The sequence below is a fragment of the Pristiophorus japonicus genome, chromosome 23 (assembly GCF_044704955.1).
Source record: "Pristiophorus japonicus isolate sPriJap1 chromosome 23, sPriJap1.hap1, whole genome shotgun sequence".
Lineage (NCBI taxonomy): Eukaryota > Metazoa > Chordata > Chondrichthyes > Pristiophoridae > Pristiophorus > Pristiophorus japonicus.
The window spans coordinates 33,701,063-33,716,125 of NC_091999.1; the positions used below are offsets into that span (position 1 = coordinate 33,701,063).

At 43.7% G+C, this 15,063-nt stretch overlaps 2 non-coding genes across 2 annotated transcripts; both read right to left on the reverse strand.

The window, feature by feature from the left end:
- Positions 1–10,346: 10,346 nt before the first annotated feature.
- On the reverse strand, positions 10,347–10,429 carry trnal-uaa (transfer RNA leucine (anticodon UAA)). Its single transcript has one exon. It is a non-coding gene; the product is annotated as a tRNA-Leu (tRNA).
- A 3,238-nt stretch (positions 10,430–13,667) lies between these two features.
- On the reverse strand, positions 13,668–13,750 carry trnal-uaa (transfer RNA leucine (anticodon UAA)). The gene has a single exon. It is a non-coding gene; the product is annotated as a tRNA-Leu (tRNA).
- Positions 13,751–15,063: the final 1,313 nt, after the last annotated feature.

Consider the following 15,063-nt stretch of genomic DNA (forward strand, 5'->3'; position numbering starts at 1 on the left):
AAACAGTGACAAAGACAGTGACAAAGAGAGAGACAGAGAAAGAGTGAGCGACAGATAGAGAGATAGACAGAGATATAAACAGAAAATGATGGAAATACTCAGCAGGTTAGAGACAGGAACTAACAGAGACAGGCAAAGAGAGAGACAGGTGGAGACATGGACAGAGAGAGATGATGGGAATGAGAGAGACAGTCAGACAGAGAGACTGAGAGAATCCCATTGGAACAGAACTGGACATCGTGAGAAAGAGGCAGATAAGTTGAGAGACAGGGAAACAGGGAGAGACAGACAGCGAGATAGAGACAAAGAGAAACAGAGACTTTGAGACTGAGATGGAAGGTCAGACTGAATAACAGAAAGACTCAAACACATACATATACAGAGATGTGTTTGTGTGCTCCATAAAGAGAGGGGGCAAATACTGATGGAATGACAGGGACAAAGACAGGGACAAAGAGAGAGACAATTCATAGAATGCATACGGGACTGTTTCTTAGAACATAATGTAACAGAGCCTACAAGGGAGCAAGCCATCTTGGATCTGGTCCTGTGTAATGAGACAGGAAAAATAAACGATCTCCTCGTAAAAGATCCTCTCGGAATGAGTGATCACAATATGGTTGAATTTGTAATACAGATTGAGGATGAGGAAGTTGTATCAGAAACGAGGGTACGATGCTTAAACAAAGGGGACTACAGTGGGTTGAGGGCAGAGTTGGCTAAAGTAGACTGGAAACAAGGACTAAACAGTGGCACAATTGAGGAACAGTGGAGGACTTTTAAGGACCTCTTTCATAGTGCGCAAAAAAATATATTCCAGTGAAAAAGAGGGGCGGCAAGAGAAGTGATAACCAGCCGAGGATAACCAAGGAAATAAAGGAGAGTATCAAATTAAAAACCAATGCGTATAAGGTGGCCAAGGTTAGTGGGAAACTACAAGATTGGGAACATTTTAAATGACAGCAAAGAATGACTAAGAAAGCAATAAAGAAAGGAAAGATAGATTACGAAAGTAACTGGCGCAAAATATAAAAACAGATAGTAAAAGCTTTTACCGATATATAAAACGGAAGAGAGTGACTAAGGTAAATGTTGGTCCCTCAGAAGATGAGAAGGGAGATTTAATAATGGGAAATGTGGAGATGGCTGAGACCTTAAACAATTATTTTGCTTCCGTCTTCACAGTGGAAACAATGCCAAAATTTGCAGGCCACAGGAATGTGGGAAGGGAGGACCTTGAGACAATCACTGTCACTAGGGGAATAATGCTGGACAGGCTAATGGGACTGAAGGTAGACAAGTCCCCTGGTCCTGATGAAATACATCCCAGGGTATTAAAAGAGATGGCTGAAGTTATAGCAGATGCATTCGTTATAATCTACCAAAATTCTCTGGAATCTGGGGAGGTACCAGCGGATTGGAGAGCAGCTAATGTAACGCCTCTGTTTAAAAAAACGGGGCAGGCAAAAGGCAGGTAACTATAGGCCGGTTAGTTTAACATCTGTAGTGGGGAAAATGCTTGAAACTATCATTAAGGAAGAAATAGCGGGACATCTAGATAGGAATAGTGCAATCAAGCAGACGCAGCATGGATTCATGAAAGGGAAATCATGTTTAACTACCTTACTGGAATTCTTTGAGGCTATAACGAGCATGGTGGATAGAGGTGTACCGATGGATGTGGTGTATTTAGATTTCCAAAAGGCATTGGATAAGGTGCCACACAAAAGGTTACTACAGAAGGCAAAGTTACACGGAGTCAGAGGAAATGTATTAGCATGGATAGAGAATTGGCTGGCGAACAGAAAGAAGAGAGTCGGGATAAATGGGTCCTTTTCTGGTTGGAAATCGGTGGTTAGTGGTGTGCCACAGGGATCAGTGCTGGGACCACAACTGTTTACAATATACATAGATGACCTAGAAGGGGGGACAGAGTGTAGTGCAACAGAATTTGCAGATGAAACTAAGATTAGTGGGAAAGCGGGTTGTGCAGAGGAATCAGAGAGACTGCAAGGAGATTTGGACAGGTTAAGCGAATGGGCTAAGGTTTGGCAAATGGAATACAATGTCGGAAAGTGTGAGGTCATCCACCTTGGGAAAAAAACAGTAAAAGGGAATATTATTTGAATGGGGAGAAATTACAACATGCTGTGGTGCAAAGGGACCTGGGGATCCTTGTGCATGAATCCCAAAAGGTTAGTTTGCAGGTGCAGCAGGTAATCAGGAAGTCAAATGGAATATTGGCCTTTATTGCGAAAGGGATGGAGTACAAAAGCAGGGAGGTCTTGCTGCAACTGTATAAGGTATTGGTAAGGCTGCACCTGGAGTACTGCGTGCAGTTTTGGTCACCTTACTTAAGGAAGGATATACTAGCTTTGGAAGGGGTACAGAGACGATTCACTAGGCTGATTCCAGAAATGAGGGGGTTACCTTATGATGATAGATTGAGTAGACTGGGTCCTTACTCCTTGGAGTTCAGAAGGATGAGGGGTGATCTTAGAGAAACATTTAAAATCATGAAAGGGATAGACAAGATTGAGGCAGAGAGATTGTTTCCACTGGTCGGGGAGACTAGTACTAGGGGGCACAGCCTCAAAATGCGGAGGAGCCAATTTAAAACCGAGTTGAGAAAAAATTTCTTCTCCCAGAGGGTTGTGAATCTGTGGAATTCTCTGCCCAAGGAAGCAGTTGAGGCTAGCTCATTGAATGTTTTCAAGTCAAAGATGGATAGATTTTTAACCAATAAGGGAATTAAGGGTTACGGGGAGAGGGCGGGTAAGTGGAGCTGAATCCACGACCAGATCAGCCATGATCTTATTGAATGGCGGGGCAGGCTCGAGGGCCCAGATGGCCTACTCCTGTTCCTAATTCTTATGTTCTTATGTTCTTATGTTCAAAGGGGGAGATAGATAGAGAGAAAGACAGATATAGAGAGAGATAGAGACAATAATTCGGTTCTGTCTTTACAAAGGAAGATACAAAAAACCTTCAAAATGTACTAGGGGACTGTGAATCTAGTGAGAATGAGGAACTGAAAGATATCCTTATTGGCGGGAAATTGTGTTAGGGAAATTGATGGGAATAAAGGCCGATAAATCCCTGGGTCCTGATAGTCTGCATCCCAGAGTACTTAAGGAAGTGGTCCTAGAAATAGTGGATGCATTGGTAATCATTTTCCAACAATCTATCGACTCTGTATCAGTTCCTATTGACTGGAGGGTAGCTAATGTGATGGCACTTTTTAAAAAAGGAGGGAGAGAGAAAGCGGGTAATTATAGATCGGTTAGCCTGACATCAGTAGTGGGGAAAATGTTGGAATCAATCATTAAGGATGAAATAGCAGCCCATTTGGAAAGCACTGACAGGATCGGACCGAGTCAGCATAGATTTATGAAAGGGAAATCATGCTTGAGGAAACTTCTGGAATTTTTTGAGGATGTAACGAGTAGAGTGGACAAGGGAGAACCAGTGGATGTGGTGTATTTGGACTTTCAATAGGCTTTTGACAAGGTCCCGCACAAGAGATTGGTGCACAAAATCCAAGTGCATGGTATTGGGATTAATGTACTGACGTGGATAGAGAACTGGTTGACAGACAGGAAGCAGAGAATCGGGATAAACAGGTCCTTTTCAGAATGGCAGGCAGTTACTAGTGAGGTGCCGCAGGGCTCAGTGCTGGGACCCCAGCTCTTTACAATATACATTAACGATTTGGTTGAAGGAATAGAGTGTAATATCTCCAAGTTTGCGGATGACACTAAACTGGGTGGTGGTGCGAGCTGTGAGGAGGATGCTAAGAGGCTGCAGGGTGACTTGGACAGATTAGGTGAGTGGGCAAATATATGGCAGATGCCGTATAATGTGTATAAATGTGAGGTTATCCATTTTGGGGGCAAAAACACGAAGGCAGAATATTATCTGAATGGCGGCACACTAGAAAAAGGGGAGGTGCAACGAGACCTGGGTATCATGGTTTATCAGTCACTGAAAGTTGGCACGCAGGTACAGCAGGCGGTAAAGAAGGCAAATGGCATGCTGGCCTACATAGCTAGGGGATTTGAATATAGGAGCAGGGAGACCTTACTGCAGTTGTACAAGGCCTTAGTGAGGCGGCCAGACTTGGTATATTGTGTTCAGTTTTGGTCTCCTAGTCTGAGGAAGGACGTTCTTGCTATTGAGGGAGTGCAGCAAACAAGTTGCCAAACAGTTCTCTATTCACGTCAGTACATTAATCCCAATACCATGCGCTTGGACTTTGTGCACCAATCTCTTGACTACATCCACTGGTTCTCCCTTGTCCACTCTACTCGTACATCCTCAAAAAATTCCAGAAGATTCATCAAGCTTGATTTCCATTTCATAAATCCATGCTGAAATCAGTCCGATATTGTCAACAGACTGATTCCAGGGATGGCCGGACTGTCATATGAGGAGAGATTGGATCAACTGGGCCTTTATTCACTGGCGTTTAGAATGATGAGAGGGGATCTCATAGAAATATATAAGATTCTGACGGGACTGTACAGGTTAGATGCGGGAAGAAAGTTCTCGATATTCGGGAAGTCCAGAACCAGGGGACATAGTCTTAGGATAAGGGGTAGGCCATTTAGCACTAAGATGATGAGAAACTTCTTCATTCAGAGAGTTGTTGACCTGTGGAATTCGCTGCCGCAGAGAGTTGTTGATGCCAGTTCATTGGATATATTCAAGAGGGAGTTAGATATGGCCCTTAAGGATAAGGGGGTGAAGGGGTATGGAGAGAAAGCAGGAAAGGGGAACTGAAGGAATGGTCTGCCATGAACATATTGAATGGCGGCACAGGCTCGAAGGGCCGAATGGCCTAATCCTGCAGCTATTTTCTATGTTTCTATGTTTCTAAAACTGAAAATGATGAAAATACTCATCAGGTTAGAGACAGGGACAAAGTGAGACAGGCAAAGACATGGGCGGAGATGATGGGAAAGAGAGAGACAGTCAGACAGAGATTCTGAGAGAATCCTATAGGAACAGACGTGGGCACCGTGAGAAAGAGACAGATTGAGAGACAGAGACAAACAGAGAAACAGGCACAAACAGAGTGAGTCAGAGAGAGGCAGACTCAGACTCAAGCACACAAACACATGCACAGCTCTCTAAAGACAGAAAGGCAGAGACTGAGATACACAGATACATTTCACAATTTCATTTCATGATCGGCTCAGAGTGTCACAGAGTAACCGAAAATTGTTGATTCTACAGATGAAACTCAGGTATCACTGATCAGCATGGGAGGAAATCAGTGATAAATTAAAGAGATTCGAGGAGTGGGGTACGAAATCTCGTGGGAAAATCCCATTGAATTTTAAGGCCAACGCCTTTACCACTCGGCCATCCTGGTCCTTCCAGTGTTTCGATTCTGTCTCTGTGAGAATCTGGGCTTCAACTCCACCCCACAGGCACACACATACACATCGGGTTTCAGTGAGCATTTAGGAACATTTTTAGTAATATTGACACGGGGGCAACTCTCCTATTCTTTTTCGAGTAATGCTGTGATCCACCCGAGGGTGCAGACGTAGCTTTAATTTAAAATTTCTTCTGAAAGTCAACAGCTTCAACAATGCAAAATTCCACAAGTACTGCACTTGAGTGTCTGCCAAGATTATCTGCTCAAGTCTCAGGAGTGGGACTTAAACACACAAACTCCTGATTCAGTCGAGAATACCGCCACTGAACCAAAGCCGATACCAAAGGTCACAACCGTATTATTTTCATCAAATCTTTTTAAAAAGTTCCATGACATACCAAATTCATGGTGATGATTTATACAGACAGTTGCACATACACAGATATATATATAAATACAGATAGACAGACACAGACACACACACACATAAGCAAAAATATACTCGCACCAACGGACATGTACAGATGTCTTCGACATATCGAGGGATAGACAGGCTGAATCACTGTCGCAACTTTGGCTGATTTTTGCGTTTTTCTATACGTAAGTATCGTGAATATTGCAGTTTAATTAAAATGATTTAAAAAATGACAGTTTTGAAAGGTGTGGGACGTTATTCCATCAATCTCAGGTTGAGTTTTGCAAAGACCTGGTTAAATTGTGAAATGGAATGAAAAATGCTGAGAATCGCAGTCGGCAGGATTCGACCTTCAGGGGTAAAATACGATGGATCTTCTAGCTCATCGCTGTAACCTCTTGGCCACGACTACTGACTCGTTATTTATTTAAATGTTACTCAGATAAAACTCAGTCATCCACCTCTCTGCAGCAGATGTCACAAAACTCAACATCCAGGGGTATTCAACATTCAGGAAGGATAGAATAAAAGGAAAAGGAGGTGGGGTAGCATTGCCGGTTAAGGAGGAGATTAAGGCAATAGTTAGGAAGGACATTAGCTTGGATGATGTGGAATCTATATGGGTAGAGCTGCAGAACACCAAAGGGCAAAAAACGTTAGTGGGAGTTGTGTACAGACCTCCAAACAGTAGTAGTGATGTTGGGGAGGGCATCAAACAGGAAATTCGGGGTGCGTGCAATAAAGGTGCAGCAGTTATAATGGGTGACTTTAATATGCACATAGATTGGGCTAACCAAACTGGAAGCAATACGGTGGAGGAGGATTTTCTGGAGTGCATAAGGGATGGTTTTTTAGACCAATATGTCGAGGAACCAACTAGGGGGGAGGCCATTTTAGACTGGGTGTTATGTAATGAGAAAGGATTAATTAGCAATCTCGTTGTGCGAGGCCCCTTGGGGAAGAGTGACCATAATATGGTGGAATTCTGCATTAGGATGGAGAATGAAACAGTTAATTCAGAGACCATGGTCCAGAACTTAAAGAAGGCTAACTTTGAAGGTATGAGGCGTGAATTGGCTGAGATGGATTGGCGAATGATACTTAAGGGGTTGACTGTGGATGGGCAATGGCAGACATTTAGAGACCGCATGGATGAACTACAACAATTGTACATTCCTGTCTGGCATAGAAATAAAAAAGGGAAGGTGGCTCAACCGTGGCTATCAAGGGAAATCAGGGATAGTATTAAAGCCAAGGAAGTGGCATACAAATTGGCCAGAAATAGCAGCGAACCTGGGGACTGGGAGAAATTTAGAACTCAGCAGAGGAGGACAAAGGGTTTGATTAGGGCAGGGAAAATGGAGTATGAGAAGAAGCTTGCAGGGAACATTAAGGCGGATTGCAAAAGTTTCTATAGATATGTAAAGAGAAAAAGGTTAGTAAAACGTAGCTCCCCTGCAGTCAGAATCAGGGGAAGTCATAACGGGGAACAAAGAAATGGCGGACCAATTGAACAAGTACTTTGGTTCGGTATTCACGAAGGAGGACACGAACAACCTTCCGGTTATAAAAGGGGTCGGGGGGTCTAGTAAGGAGGAGGAACTGAGGGAAATCCTTATTAGCCGGGAAATTGTGTTGGGGAAATTGATGGGATTGAAGGCCGATAAATCCCCAGGGCCTGATGGACTGCATCCCAGAGTACTTAAGGAGGTGGCCTTGGAAATAGTGGATGCGTTGACAGTCATTTTCCAACATTCCATTGACTCTGGATCAGTTCCTATGGAGTGGAGGGTAGCCAATGTAACCCCACTTTTTAAAAAAGGAGGGAGAGAGAAAACAGGGAATTATAGACCGGTCAGCCTGACATCGGTAGTGGGTAAAATGATGGAATCAATTATTAAGGATGTCATAGCAGTGCATTTGGAAAGAGGTGACATGATAGGTCCAAGTCAGCATGGATTTGTGAAAGGGAAATCATGCTTGACAAATCTTCTGGAATTTTTTGAGGATGTTTCCAGCAGAGTGGATAAGGGAGAACCAGTTGATGTGGTATATTTGGACTTTCAGAAGGCGTTCGACAAGGTCCCACACAAGAGATTGATGTGCAAAGTTAGAGCACATGGGATTGGGGGTAGTGTACTGACATGGATTGAGAACTGGTTGTCAGACAGGAAGCAAAGAGTAGGAGTAAATGGGTACTTTTCAGAATGGCAGGCAGTGACTAGTGGGGTACCGCAAGGTTCTGTGCTGGGGCCCCAGCTGTTTACACTGTACATTAATGATTTAGATGAGGGGATTAAATGTAGTATCTCCAAATTTGCGGATGACACTAAGTTGGGTGGCAGTGTGAGCTGCGAGGAGGATGCTGTGAGGCTGCAGAGCGACTTGGATAGGTTAGGTGAGTGGGCAAATGCATGGCAGATGAAGTATAATGTGGATAAATGTGAGGTTATCCACTTTGGTGGTAAAAACAGAGAGACAGACTATTATCTGAATGGTGACAGATTAGGAAAAGGGGAGGTGCAAAGAGACCTGGGTGTCATGGTACATCAGTCATTGAAGGTTGGCATGCAGATGCAGCAGGCAGTTAAGAAAGCAAATGGCATGTTGGCCTTCATAGCAAGGGGATTTGAGTACAGGGGCAGGGAGCTTTTGCTACAGTTGTACAGGGCATTGGTGAGGCCACACCTGGAGTATTGTGTACAGTTTTGGTCTCCTAACCTGAGGAAGGACATTCTTGCTATTGAGGGAGTGCAGCGAAGGTTCACCAGACTGATTCCCGGGATGGCGGGACTGACCTATCAAGAAAGACTGCATCAACTGGGCTTGTATTCACTGGAGTTCAGAAGAATGAGAGGGGAGCTCATAGAAACATATAAAATTCTGACGGGGTTAGACAGGTTAGATGCAGGAAGAATGTTACCAATGTTGGGGAAGTCCAGAACCAGGGGTCACAGTCTAAGGATAAGGGGTAAGCCATTTAGGACCGAGATGCGGAGGAACTTCTTCACCCAGAGAGTGGTGAACCTGTGGAATTCTCTACCACAGAAAGTTGTTGAGGCCAATTCACTAAATATATTCAAAAAGGAGTTAGATGAGGTCCTTACTGCTAGGGGGATCAAGGGGTATGGCGCGAAAGCAGGAATGGGGTACTGAAGTTGAATGTTCAGCCATGAACTCATTGAATGGCGGTGCAGGCTAGAAGGGCCGAATGGCCTACTCCTGCACCTATTTTCTATGTTTCTATGTTTCTATGTTTCTATGTAATTCTGAAAAAATCTCCTCTTCCTGTATTTTTACTATTCTGTATTGCACTGGAACTTTTTAATATGAATCTATACCAAGAAACAGAAGTAAAATCCTATATTTTGAAAAAGCTTCCTGTCCGTTGGGGAATTGAAACCCTGTCTTCTGCATAACAGGCCGGGATACTACGCACTATACCAACGAATGTGGGTTTAGTCAAAGCAGGAATCGAACTGTGAGGAGAACTGGACTCCATGAGAAGTAGAGAGACACAATGAGAGACAGAGACAAACCGACAAACAGGGAGAGACAGACAACGAGATAGAGAGAACGAGAGACAGAAAGTGTGAGACTCAGAAGGAGAGGCAGACGCAGTGAGAAAAACACTCAAACACATACATATACAGAGATATGTGTGTGTGCTCTATAAAGAGAGAGAGGGAAAGAGTGAGACAAAGACAGTGTTAATGACAGTGACAAGGACAGAGACAGATAGAGAGAGAGCGACAGATAGAGAGAGAGACAAAGATATAAACAGACAATGATGGAAATACTCAGCAGGTTAGAGACAGGAACTATCAGCGACAGGCAAAGAGAGACAGATAGGCAGAAACATAGACAGACAGAGATGATGGGAAAGAGAGAGACAGTCAGACAGAGTGATTGAGAGAATCCCATTCGAACAGAACTGGACACCGTGAGAAAGAGACAGACACATTGAGAGACAGAGACAAACAGGGAAACAAGGAGAGACAGACAGCGAGATAGAGACAGAGAGAGACAGAAAGTTTTAGACTGAGAGGGAGGGTCAGACTGAGTGAGACAAAGACTCAAATACAGAGATGTGTTTGCGTGCTCCATAAAGAGAGGGAGGCAAATAGTGATGGAATGACAATAAAAAGACAGAGACAAAGATGGAGACAGATAGAGAGAAAGACAGATTGAGAGAGAGAGAGACACACAGAAATAATGGAATGACTCATCAGGTTAGAGACAGGGTCCAACACAGACAGGTAAAGACATGGACCGAGATGATGGGAAATAGAGAGACGGTCAGACAGAGAGTCTGAGAGAATCCCTTTGGAACAGAATTGGACACAGTGAGAACGAGACAGAGGCAGACTTCGAGAGACAAAGACTCAAACACAGACACAGCTTTCGAAAGAGAGAGGCAGAGACTGAGCGACACAGATACATTTCATTACCTGCTCAGAGTATCACCGAAACATGCAAATGCAACAGATGTAAATCGGGTAACACTGAGCAGCATGGGAAATAATCTCTGTTTAATTAAGCAATTATCAGGAGTGGGGTTCGAACCCACACAGTTATAAAACCATTGGATTTTAAGTCCAACACCTTAACCACTCGGCCATCCTGGTCCTGGCAGAAACGGGTTTTGTCTCTGTCAGAATTTGGGCTTCAACTCCACCCCCACAGACACACACAGGCACAGAGGGTTTCAGGGAATATTTTCGAACATTTTTCGTTATATTGACACGGGTCAACTCTCCTATTCTTTTTCGAGTAATGCTCTGTGACCTTTCACATCCATCCGAGGGTGCAGGCGGAGCTTTAATTTCACATTTCATCCGATGGTCAACAGCTTCAACAATGCAAAATTCCCGAAGTACTGCATTTGAGTGTCAGCCAAGATGATGCGCTCAAGTCTCAGGAGTGGGACTTACACACACGACCTTTTGAATGGAGCCATTGAAACAAAGCCGATACAAAAGATCACAACCGTATTATTTTCCCCAAGTTTTTTTAAAAGTTCCAGGACATACCAAATTCATGGTGATGATTTCCACAGACAGTTGCACATACACAGAGACATATATACAGATAAACATACACAGACACACACACACATAAAAATACCAAAAATATACACGCATCAACATAGAAAAATAGAAATTAGTTGCAGGAGTAAGCCATTCGGCCCTTCGAGCCTGCACCACGATTCAATAAGATCATGGCTGATCATTCAACCTCAGTACCTATATCCTCCTTTCTCTCCATACCCCTTGATCCCTTGAGCCGTAAGGGCCATATCTGACTCCCTCTTCAATATATCTAACGAACTGGCTTCAACAACTTTCTGCGGTAGAGAATTCCACAGGTTAACCACTCTCTGAATGAAGCTGTTTCTCCTCATCTTGGTCCTAAATGGCTTACCCCTTATTCTGAGACTGTGACCCCTGGTTCTCGAACTCCCCAGCAACATGAACATTCTTCCTGCCTCTCACTTGTCTAATCTCGTCAGAATATGATATGTTTCTATGAGATCCCCTCTCATTCTTCTAAACTCCAGTGGATACCAGCAGAGTTGATCCAGTCTATCCTCATATGTCAGTCCTGCCACCCCTGGAATCAAGCTGGTGAACCTTCGCTGTGCTCCATCAATAGCAACGACGTCCTTCCTCAGATTTGGAGACCAAAACTAACAAAATATTTAACATGTGGCTTCACCAAGGGCCTGTACAACTGCAGGAAGACTTCCCTGCTCCTATATTCAAAGCACCTAGCTATGAAGGCGAACATGCCATTTGCCTTCTTCACCGCCTGTTGCGCTTGCATGCCCACTTTCAATGACAGATGTACCATGACACCCAGATCAAGATATACACAGAGTGCCTTAGACAAATAGACGGATAGACAGGCAGGGTCACTGTCGCTGCTTTGGCTGGCTTTTGCGTTTTTCCGTCGAGAATGCTGCCACTGAACCAAAGCCAATGCAAAAGTTCACAACCGTATTATTTTCTCCAAGTCTTTTGAAAAAGTTCCAGGACATGCCAAATTCATGGTGATGATTTCCACGGACAGTTGCACATACACAGAGACATATATACAGATAGACAGACACAGACACACACACACACACACATACACACACACACACACACATAACCAAAAATATACATGCACCAACGGACATGCACAGATGCATTTCACATATCGAGGGATAGACAGGCTGAGTCACTGCTTTGGCTGATTTTTGCATTTTTCTATCCGTATGTATCGTGAATATTACAGACTAATAGAAATGTGAAAAAAATGTCAGTGTTGAAAGGTGTGGGACGTTATTCCATCTATCTCAGGATCAGTTTTGCCAAAACCTGGTTAAATTGTAAAATGGAATGAAAAATGCTGAGAATCGTAGTCGGCAGGATTCTAACCTACGCACAGAAAACCCAAAGAATTTCTAGTCCATCACTTTAACCACTCGGCCACAATTACTGCATCTCTGGCACTTTAAATGTTACTCAGAAAAAATTCAGTCGTCCATCTCTGTGCAGCAGACGGCAACAGAATCCTGAAAAAGTCTCCGTTTGCAAAAAATCTGGAAGAGGCAATCTCCTCTTGCTGTATTTTTACTGTTCTATATTGCTCTGGAACTTTTTAATAAAATCTATACCAAGAAACAGAAGTAAAATTCGACATTTTGAAAAAACTGCTGCGCCGTCGGGAAATTGAACCCAGTTCTCCCGCATAACAAGCGGGGATAATCACCACTATATGGACGACGGTACGGGTTGCGTTAGAGCAGTAATCGAGCTATGAACAGAAGTCGACAGACACATTGATCGACAGAGACAAACCGACAAACAGGGATAGACAGACAGCGAGAGAGAGATACAACGCGAGACAGAAAGGGTGAGACTGAAAAGTGAGGCAGACTCAGTGAGAAAAAGACTCAAACACCTACATATAAAGAGAGAGATGGAAAGAGTGAGAGAAAGACAGTGACAAGGAGAGAGACAGATAGAGAGAGAGCGACAGATAGAGAGAGAGACAGAAATAAACAGAAAATGATGGAAATACTCAGCAGGTGAGAGGTAGAAACTACCAGCGACAGGCAAAGAGAGACAGATAGGCAGAAACATAGACAGACAGAGATGATGGGAAAGAGTGAGACAGTCAGAAAGAGAGACTGAGTGAATCCCTTTCGAACAGAACTGGACACCGTGAGAAAGAGACAGACACATTCAGAACCAGAGACAAACAGGGAAACAGGGAGAGACAGACATGAGATAGAGACAAAGAGAGACAGAAAGTTTGAGACTGAAAGGGAGGATCAGACTGAATGAGAAAAAGACTCAAACACATACATACACAGATATGTATTTGCGTGCTCCAAAAAGAGAGGGGGGGCAAATAGTGATGGAATGACAGAGAAAAGGATAGGGACAAAGAGAGAGAAAAAGAGGGAGACAGATAGAGAGAAAGACAGATAGAGAGAGAGACATAGAGACAAAAACAGAAAATAATGGAAAACTTATTAGGTTAGAGACAGGGAAGGACATGGACAGACAGAGATAATAGGACAGAGAGAGGCAGTCAGACAGAGAGTCTGAGAGAATATCATTGCAACAGGACGAGACACCGTGAGAAAGAGACAGATTGAGAGACAGCGACAGACAGAGTGGGTCAGAGAGAGACAAAGTCTCAAACACACAAACACATGCACAGCTCTCGAAAGAGAGAGAGCAGCAGAGACATTTCACAATTTCATTTCATGCTCAGAGTGTCACATCGTTCCAGAAAACTGGAGATTCAGCAGATGAAAATCGGGTATCACTGAGCAGGATGGGAAAAATCTCTGTTTAATTAAGGAATTACCAGGAGTGGGGTTCGAACCCACGCGGGTATAAACCCATTAGATCTTAAGTCTAACACCTTTACCACTCAGCCATCCTGGTCCTGAACCTGTCAGAGGTTGGACTCTGCCTCTGTGAGAATCTGGGCTTCAGCTCCAGACACATCGGATTTCAGGGAGCATTTACAAACATTTTTCGTTATATTGACACAGGCGCAACTCTCCTATTATTTTTCGACTAAGGCTCGGGGAACTTTCACATCCACCCGAGGGGGCAGATGGAGCTTCAATTAAAAATTTCAGCCGATGGTCAACAGCTTCAACAATGCAACATTCCCCAAGTATTGCATTTGAGGGTCAGCCAAGATTATGGTTTCAAGTCTCAGGAGTGGGACTTACACACACAACCTCCTGATTCAGTCGAGAATGGAGCCACTGAACCAAAACCGATACCAAAGTTCACAACCGTATTATTTTCCCCAAGTTTTTTAAAAAGTTCCAGGACGTACCAAATTCATGGTGATGATTTCCACAGACAGTTGCACATACACAGAGACATACATACAGATAGACATACACAGACACACGCACACACAATAACCAAAAATATACACGCTTCAACATAGAAACATAGAAATTAGGTGCAGGAATATGCCATTCGGCCCTTCGAGCCTGCACAACCATTCAATAACATCATGGCTGATCATTCAACCTCATTACCCATTTCCTGCTTTCTCTCTATACCCCTTCATCCCTTTAGCCGTAAGGGCAATATCTAACTCCCTTTTGAATATATCTAACGAACTGGCCTCAACGACTTTCTGCAGTAGAAAATTTCACAGGTTAACCACTCTGAGTGAAAACATTTCTCCTCATCTCGTTTCTCAATGGCTTACCCGTTACTCAAAGACTGTGATCCTTCGTGTCGAACTCCCCAGCAGCGAGAACATTCTTCCAGCATCTAAGCTGTCCAATCTCATCAGAATTTTACATGTTTCTTTGAGATCTCCTCTCATTCTTCTAAACTCCAGTGGATACCAGCCCAGTTCATCCAGTCTCTCCTCATATGTCAGTCCTGCCAGCCCGGGAATCAATCTGTACTCCCTCAATAGCAAGGGCGTCCTTCCTCAGATTCGGAGACCAAAACTGAACACAATATTCCAGGTGTGGTCTCACGGAGCGCCTGTACAACTGCAGTAAGACCTCCCTGCTCCTCTACTCAAATCCCCTAGCTATGAAGGGGAACATGCCATTTGCCTTCTTCAACGCCTGCTGCACCTGCATTCCAACAATCAATGACTGATGTATCATGACACCCAGATCAAGATATACAAAGATTGCCTTAGACAAATATATGGATAGACAGGCAGGGTCACTTTTGCAACTTTGGCTGTCTTTTGCGTTTTTCAGTCGAGG